Source organism: Durio zibethinus, unplaced genomic scaffold (genome assembly GCF_047325235.1).
Source record: "Durio zibethinus cultivar Kanyao isolate XHJ-2024 unplaced genomic scaffold, ASM4732523v1 HiC_scaffold_3, whole genome shotgun sequence".
Lineage (NCBI taxonomy): Eukaryota > Viridiplantae > Streptophyta > Magnoliopsida > Malvales > Malvaceae > Durio > Durio zibethinus.
In genome coordinates this window covers 3,357,264-3,367,263 of record NW_028323044.1, presented here as the reverse complement: position 1 = coordinate 3,367,263, position 10,000 = coordinate 3,357,264, and positions in this window count along the sequence as shown.

The following is a 10,000-nucleotide window of genomic DNA, read 5'->3' as shown; positions in this document are numbered from 1 at the left end:
CATTACCCGCGAGGCCTTCTTCTCCTAATTCTTTCCATTCGACCAACGAATAATCGATAAGAATTCGCAAATCTAGATCGGTTAATTGTTCTCGAATAGCACCTGCTCCAGTAGAAATTTCTCGATTTCGAAATGTATCGAAACCTTGGGTAGTAAAAAAAAGTGGGATACTGTATTTCCAGGATTGAATTTCATATTCGAATGAACCTCGTAATCGTAAGAAAGTAGGTTTTTTAGCGATGGGCCTAGCAAAAGCAAAATTAGGATAGGGCCCTACAGGATCTCTCCCCCCCCCCCTCAAAATCGGACATGAGAGTTTCCTCTCATCCGGCTCAAGTAGTTACACCAAATAAAGATAAAGAAAGGAGTTCTCGCTTTCAAATTCTAGAACCCCCCCCAAAAAAAGGTCTACTCTTTACTCAAGTTCCAAAGAAACATTTCATTGATTCATTCTTCTTTTATTGATTTATATTTTCTTAATTCTTTATTCAATTCGAAATTAGGACATAAATGAAATGTGAAATTCTTGAGTAGTCTACTTCCCCTCGAATGATGAATCCTCTTAAATTAAAGGAGTGTCATAAGGGATTTACTTGTCTATGTACCCTTCCATTCGATCTCTTAGGTCCTGCCTTACCTTACCTCGACGGTTATACCACGATGCCCTTAACTTAAAGCCTAAGCCTATATGCGATGTATAGACTCCTGCAACCATGACATATTTGTTTACTTGAACATAATTTCATTTCTTTCTAAAAGAACTAAAAGAAATGAGAATGGTTAATTCCACAAAAGAAAGAAGTCTTTTTTTTTCACGAGGTACAACTCAAAATTCCTATTTATTTATTTTTACTGACTCGACCATAGACCAATTCCCTTTTTATTTGGGAGTATTGAATACACCCATAATTCTGAGCTTCATGTTACTCCTCCCAAGAGACATGTCATGTCAGATCCAGGGCATCCCAATTCGATTGAATGGGATGACAGTTTCTCATTGCTAATCGGTAAAATCATAATTTCGATCAAATCACACATCGCAGTATACTAGACCCTCTAATTCTTTAAGAGGTTTATCTAAAAGATTGGCGATATAACTAGGACGACGTTTCAAATACCATACATGAGTTACTGGACATGCCAGTTTTATGTATCCCATTTGATATCTTCGTATCCGATAATCAACAAATTCAACTCCGCATTGTTCACAAAATTTAGGGCCCTGCTTTTCATTTCCAATTACTCGATAATTTCCACAAGCGCAAATTCCACTTTTTATAGGTCCAAAAATTCTTTCACAAAATAATCCATCCTTTTCCGGTTTATTGGTTTTGTAATGAAAAGTATAGGGTTTTGTCACCTCTCCAACGGTTTCTCCATTAGGTAGGATTTTATTGGCCCAAGCACTTATTTGTTGGGGAGAAACTGAGCCAATTCGGAGTTGTTGATGTTTATATCGGTCGATCATAGAAGACAAATTCTGATTCATTCCGATTAAGCTTCCTTCCTATTAATCTGGAAGTTCTTCTCAGATACAAGGAAATGATTCAGTTCCAGAGCCAAAGATCGTAATTCTCGGACGAGCAATCGAAAAGATTCTGGAGCATTTTCAGGTTTAGGTATTGTTCCTCCAATGATCATAGTACCAAGTACTTCTTGGCGAGCTCTAATATGATCAGATTTATAAGTAAGCATTTCTTGTAAAATATGAGCAACACCAAATCCCTCTAGAGCCCAAACCTCCATTTCTCCTACCCGTTGTCCTCCTTGCTTGGACCTTCCTCTAAGTGGTTGTTGTGTAACAAGTGTATAATGTCCACTGGAACGCCCATGTATTTTATCATCAACTTGATGAATTAATTTCAAGATATAAGGTTTTCCTATTATAACAGGTTGTTCAAAAGGGTCCCCCGTTCTTCCATCAAATAGTCTGCTTTTTCCTGGATACTCGGGTTCAAATACCCATGGATTCGCTGTTTGCTTACCGGCTTCATATAATTCGGAAAACACTAGTTTTCTCGAAGCCTCTTGTTCATATCTCTCATCAAACGGTGCTATTCGATAATGTCTATCTAGTAGACTCCCTGCTAACCCAAGCGAGCATTCAAATATCTGTCCCACATTCATTCGTGAAGGGACTCCTAATGGGTTGAAGACCATATCAACAGGTCTTCCGTCTTGCAAATAAGGCATATCCTGTCTAGGTAAAATTTTGGAAATGATACCCTTATTTCCATGTCTTCCGGCTACTTTATCGCCTACTTTCATTTCGCGTTTCTGTGAAATATATACACGAATCGTTTCCGGATTATAACTAGAACCCCCTTTTTTCTGGATCCATCTCACATCGATGACTCGACCCCTCCCACCTATAGGTAATTTTAGACAAGTTTCCTTTGAAGTGGATACCTGAATCCCAAGTATGGCCCGTAATAATCTATCTTCTGGAGCATATGATGATTCTTTCGCCACCTGAGGCGTTAATTTACCTACTAAAATATCGCCCGTCTCCACCCAAGATCCCAGCATCACAATTCCATTTTTGTCTAAATTGCGGAGTAAATGGGCTTCTAGGTGCGATATTTCGTTAGTGATTCTTTCAGGACCTTGGCTTGTCACATGAGTCTGAATTTCATATTTTCGTATGTGAAAAGAAGTATAAATATCTTCATATACTAGACGCTCGCTAATGAGTACCGCATCCTCAAAATTGTAACCTTCCCATGGCATATAAGCTACTAATACGTTTTTGCCCAAAGCGAGTTCGCCACCAACCGTAGCGGCACCATCCGCTAAAATCTGTCCCTTTTTAATGCATTTACCCCGCTGAACCCGGGGAGTTTGATGCATACAAGTATTTTTGTTGGAACGTTGATACATAACTAATGGAATGCTTAGAGTATCCCCATTACCCGATAAAATAATCTTGTCAGTATCGGTAGAAATGATCTTTCCCTCTTGATCGGCTATAGCGGGAACCCCTGAATCTAGAGCCAATTGGCGTTCCAACCCAGTTCCAACAATGCACTTCTCGGAACGCGAAAGCGGAACTGCTTGGCGTTGCATATTAGAACTCATTAAAGCCCGATTCGCGTCATTATGCTCGATAAAAGGAATGAGGGAAGCTCCCATAGAAAAATATTGAAAAGGAAAAATACTTCGAAGATGAACTTGTTCCCATGCAATAGTCAGGAATTCTTGGCGGTATCGAGCCGGAACAACCTGTTCTTCCTGAATACCCTGATTCAAGGCCAAAGAATTTCCTGCCGCTACCATATAATATTCATCTCGACTTGGGGATAAATAAAGCATCTGTGCTTTTTTTGATCTCTCAAATATTTTATAAAATGGACTTTCTAGAGACCCCCAACGACCAATCCTGGCATGAATTGCTAAGGATCCAATAAGTCCAACATTGATTCCTTCAGACGTGTCAATTGGGCAAATGCGTCCATAGTAACTAGGATGGATATCTCGTATCCGAAAATTAGCAGTTCGCCCGGTCAATCCTCCGGGGCCCAAATAACTCAATTTTCTCCCATGAACTATTTGTGTCAATGGATTTGTTCGATCCAAAACTTGAGACAATGGGTGTAATCCGAAAAAGGATTCATAAGTGGTTGTTAATGGAGTCGAAGTTACCAAATTCTGAGGAGTCGGTATCAATTTATGCCTAATTGCTCCGCATATAGTTCCTCTAACTACATTTTCTAAACGAACCAGAGCCAATCCGAATTGATCTTGTAAGAGATCCGCTACAGAACGAATACGCTTATTTTTCAAATGATTCATATCGTCAAGTGTACCCATTCCAAATTTCATTCCAATCAAATGATCCGCAGCTGCCAATATATCTCGCGGTAACAAAAATGTATTGTTCTGAGGTATATTAAGATTCAGTCTCTGGTTCATATTTCGTCGACCAATCCTTCCTAATTCACATCTTTGCTGAAAGAATTTCTTTTGTAATTCCTTACACAAGGATTCAGAAAATACCGGATCCCCGCCTACACAAGAAAATTGTTGATAAAACTCCAAAATGGCATTTTCTTTTGACCCAATTTTTTTTTTTTCCTTATCGGTCAGGAAAGACAAGAAAATTTCAGGGTAGCAAACATTCTCTAGAATTTCTCTTAGATTCGAACCCATAGCTGATGATAGAACTAGAATAGATATTTTCTGTTTCCTACTTACACGAGCCCATATCCTTGCTTTTCTATCAATCTCTAATTCGAACCTCCCCCCCCAATCTGATATTATGGTACCAGTATAGACCGAAATTCCGTTAGGATCCAATTCTGATCGATAATAGATACCGGGGCTTTGCAATATTTGATTGATCACAATTCTGTATATTCCATTTACTATAGAAGTTCCGAGGGAGTTCATTAAAGGAATGTTTCCAATAAAAATTGTTTGTTCTTGCATATCCTTACTGGTTTTCAAAATTAATCCTGCGGATACATATAATTTAGAAGAATATGTGAGTGATTCATATACAGCATCCCTTTCTTTTATCAACGGTTCCACCAATTGATATGTTTCCACAAATAATTGAAATTCAATTTCTTGATCTGTATCTTCAATTTTTGGAAACTTATCAAGTTCTTCTGTTAAGCCCCGATCCATGAACCCACAAAATCCTTCAAATTGTATCTGATTCAACCCAGGTATTGTATACATTTCCCCATTTTCATTCCCGAGCATTTTGAATTTCCCATTTATCAAAAAAATCCCATTCTTTTCTCATTCTTCATCGAATCATATGAATCGATCTAATAATGATGGAATTGAATTTCTATTCTGTTTACTGAATCACATGAAATTTTATCTAACTCCATATACCATATAATATATATGGAATGTATGAAATGCGTATGAACGGAAGAAGAAAAATTATACTCAAATTTTAATTTATATTTATAACAAACAGCTACATAAAAGAATTGATAAATGCCATTTAGCCTTATGGAGTTTTGTATAGAATATCAAAAAAAAAAATAATAATTCAATTTCTACCATTATTATGATATTCCATATTCCAATCCGATTGAATACCAGAAAAATGAAATGAATTCCTGATTTGATCTGTTCGTTGAGATAAAGACAAAATAATCATAAAATATATATCGGGAGAGAGTTGATTTTTCTAGCACTTAATTTTTTCATAGATTCCATTGTTCTGTTCAAAAAATGATTCGCAGAGAAGAGAGATGTTTTTACCCATTTTTTAGTTTTTTATTTTTTAGTAGAATATTTAGAATATGATTGAAGTGCGTACGAAAAGAGGGCTTGTATTTATTAAACATATGCAGATATAGCATTTCTATTTATATATGTCTTTCCTCTTTTCTTTTTATTCCATTATAGCTCTCTAGTGGAGACAACACATGGCGTGCTCTATCAAAAATTCTATTTTTTCTTTAATTTTAATCTATTCAATGAAAAATTGAAACACGATAATTTCTTGCTGATTCCCTATGGACATCATATCTAGATAGATAAAATACCTCATTAGATAACTAGAGCTGTGTAACAACTTATGTTCGGGGGTTTACATAGACTCATAATTGCTGTTATATTATTATAATATAATTTATAATTATATAATTTATAATTGAAATTAAGAAAGTTTTTTTATTGAATTGAAAAATTGAAAAAAAAAATCAATACTAATTAGTTATGTATCCATTTTTATTTTCTTATACCATTAGAGAAAGACAAGTGAAGAAGAATCGTCCATAAATTTGCCGTCAATAGTTAATAGTTAATGGTTCCAATTTTTTTGTCCTGCATTTTTACTTTTGTAACTGAGAATCCACATTTTCTTTTTCAATAGAAAAGAAAAAAGAAAGGGAAAGTTTTTGTTTTTAGATATTGTGTGTCTTGAGATACTATAACCAATTGAAGGTATGGATCCAATCTAAAAATAAAAAGGGGATACTCTCATTTTTTTGTTTGTAGCCTTTTGGCGACATGGCCGAGCGGTAAGGCGGGGGACTGCAAATCCCTTATTCCCCAGTTCAAATCCGGGTGTCGCCTGATCAACAAAAAACGCGAAATCCTATATTCTGTTTTGCTGATATAACTCGACCAATTTTCTCCGGCAAAAACAAGTGTAAGAAAAGGACTCTTGATACTTTCTTGATTATAAACTTGATTATAAACTTCCGGAGGTTTTGTTTTCTAAAGTGTTGTAAATCCTTACGTCTAGGATTCAAGGAAAAACTAGAGTAGTGGAAGGGAATGAGTAAATCTTGATATGGTAGCCCCTCCCCTACTAATAGAGGGGCTACTATCGGAGTCTTGAATTAGATTGGATAACGGGAGTGTTTAATTAACTAATGAATGGTTGTAGAAGGGTTGGAAGATACTTTGTATACAGACTGATGAAAGTCTCTGAGTGTTCAGGCATCCAATCAATATTAGATTGGATGGATAATTGGCTTTTACTTAATAAGGGACACCAAAAGAAAGAAGAAGTCTTATTATTGCTACATGTGAGTAACATTCTTTTGATACTTCCAAAAGTGTTACTGCGTATTTTGCTTGTGCTTAATGGTTCTCGATTTTACTAGAAATCATATAAGAACTTGTTATAAGCGGATTTATTGAAGTGTTTCATCAACGGTGGTGTGTCAGAATTCCCTTTTCCTTTTGACTCTGCACCGGTAATTCCACTATTATTAGTGAACAATAATGGAAAAATTCCTTCCTATTTGTTTCATATTCATAGAAATTAGGGGACATAATACACATGGATATAGTAAGTCTTGCTTGGGCTGCTTTAATGGTAGTCTTTACATTTTCCCTTTCACTCGTAGTATGGGGAAGAAGTGGACTCTAGGGGTACTTCTAATTGGGTTGAGGAATCAAACCGTATCAATTGTTTTCTAGATCGTTTTGCAAAGCCTTTTTAACTATTTTATTAGTCTTCATTTCGAAATTCTTGGATTCTAGTGGAGTAATGTATTCTATGAATAATACCCTTTCAATCAAAATCAAACAAACATTTCAATAATTCCCATGTTCGTATTTCGAAAGTAAAAGGGATACGGATGATAGGCAATTTATTAAAAAAAAAAAAGAATTCTTCCTAAATTTTCTATTTTGATGAACCAGCTCTTACCAGAGTTATATATGGACAATGAGGGACAAGGAACCCCCCCCCCTTTTTTTTTTCTGTATTTGTTTGTTTTTATTTCCTTCCCTCTTTACTGTTACTGTTCAAAGAGAAAAAAAGTAGTTCTTTTATTTAATAAGATCTTGCCTTAGTGTAGTCACATATTGCACACTTACCCCCTGTTTTATTTATTATTTTAGGAATTTTATTTATGCCATGCTTTATTGACTCATTTCATATCATGGATCAAAGAAAAGAAGTTAAATTAAAAATCGGTTCCATGAAATGAAAGAATTAGAAAATCGTAAGACTTGCCTTTCAATTATTTCAGATTGATTGAAATCAACACAAATAAAATAGATCAAGCGAAGAAATAAAATTGAGATACTATGTACATTACATATATTTCATTACATATATTTAATTGATATCGACATGTATGAAGATACATATTGTAGATTCATCTATATTAAGCTTGTATCTTTATACATTACAATAATAGATATGGATAGTATGGTAGAAAGATTCATATTTTTTTTCTACCATACTATCGAGTTTGATAGGATACTGCTGATTCTAGTCCATTCATTTTATTTAATTTATTTAAGACGTGAAATTGGAATCCTTTTTTTCTTAAATCCTTGATAAAAAGTCAAGTTTCATTCAAATTAATCACTTTGACTGACAGTTTTTACGTATATTATAAGTAAAAAGGCGGTAGGAACTAGAATGAACAGCGCTGTAGCAATAAATGCGAGAATATTTACTTCCATAATTTCATTGTTTTTTTTACTTCGCAATAACTCGGGATTTAATCCCATAGAGATGATAAATTTGTCGCTTGTAAATTCAATGCGATGACTTACATTTCAATGACATCGAATCGGATCAATATCATGAATAACAATATCTAAGCTATCAAATCGATTCACCGTCGAGAATTGAATAGTATAACATAGGAAGCTCTTTTATCCACACCGAATACAAAATTGGATTCCTGGCCCAATCAAAAGAATTCCTTTCCTTTATTTCTATATATTCTTTTCCACTCTTTCTTTTCGATAATCTACCGCCTTCCTTGTACAATCATCTGATGATGTATCATCTGACTGCTTTTCCACTTTCACCGTTTACAAATAGTTTACAAATAAACCCCAACAAAAAATGGAAAGGAAAAAATAAATAAAAAAGGCTATCCTTGGGAATGAAATTCTTTCATTTGTATTCCCTTTCACAGAAAATGGAGGGATCAATTGATGTATTTTTTTTTTATTGTATCCGTCGGGACTGACGGGGCTCGAACCCGCAGCTTCCGCCTTGACAGGGCGGTGCTCTGACCAATTGAACTACAATCCCAGGGCAATAAAGAAAAGTGTACAGCATAGATATTCTTATGATTTCATTCAAGCCATTTTCTATTTAAATTTTAGATTCGAATCGCCGTGTTGTAACAAACAAAGGCGCGAGTGATATATTGATATCCATACGGGTATGCGCTTTAGTGAGAGCAACGCGGATTACTAGTTACTAGTAATCCTTTCGTTATTGCCAAATCGATCGATAATCAATTTTAAAATGAAAAAAAAAAAAGAGTCTTTTTTCTTTACTTTACTCTTTCTTTTCATTAAACTTTATACTTAATGATCCTGATATGAATCTAGATCATTATCAAGGTCAGAATTTATGGGAACAAATAAATAGAACAAATAAAAAACAAATAGCGGTAGGGATGGATATATCAGAAAATTGGACTTTTTTTATTCTTCCCTAATTTTTTTGTTTGGCTTTTCTGGAAAACAAAATACAAAAAAATGGGCATTTTATGTTATGGCGGATCAGCGAATTATTGGGCCGAGCTGGATTTGAACCAGCGTAGACATATTGCCAACGAATTTACAGTCCGTCCCCATTAACCGCTCGGGCATCGACCCAGGAAGAATCAATTATAGGTTTATTGATAATCCATGATCAACTTCCTTTCGTAGTACCCTACCCCCAGGGGAAGTCGAATCCCCGCTGCCTCCTTGAAAGAGAGATGTCCTGAACCGCTAGACGATGGGGGCATATTTGCCTGACCGACATCATACTATGCTCATAGTATGAACAGTTTTTTGAAATTGTCAATATAATGGAATGATATGACTAGATCCGAAAGCTTTTTCCATCTTTTATGATTTTCCATTTTTGATTCATGATTTATACTCATAAATCATTCATTTGAATCGCCACTCTATTCTATATAGAAATAAATTAGATATAGAAATAAATTAGATAAATTCAATCTATTATATTATTATATTATATAAATCGATATTATAAAAAGAAACTAGATTATATTAATAATACAAAGTATAAGATCCTTTCGGGAAGTGATTGGTCTGACATAAACATAAAAAGGGGAGTTAAACTTCATTTCTTCCACTTTCATTCTTCATTTCTTCCACTTTCATTCATTGATTCACTCATTATTAAGATTAAGACGAGACAGGCGTATTTCTATCTCACACTAAGCCAGGAAATTAACAAAAAGTAAATCTGGAATTTTGGGAAGAGGGAGCAAGAAGTTATCGAAAATTATGTGTGTTTTTTTTTTTTTCTAAAAATTGGGTTCGGTGGACAAAGCAAATCTCTTCATCACATGTTTCGATAAAATATATTGGATCCATGTCGAATTGCTAAGGTACATCTATTAATCAAATCAAATAAATGAATTTCGTTCTGTTCTGATAAGCCAATTATGATCGGCCTTGAAACAATTCATTGCATTGATATTTATCAAATCCAATATCAATAAACCCATTTTACCCTCTACACGTTAAGTAAATTAGAATTCTCATTCCTGAATGAGCTACTAGCCACTATGAGTCTACTGCATAT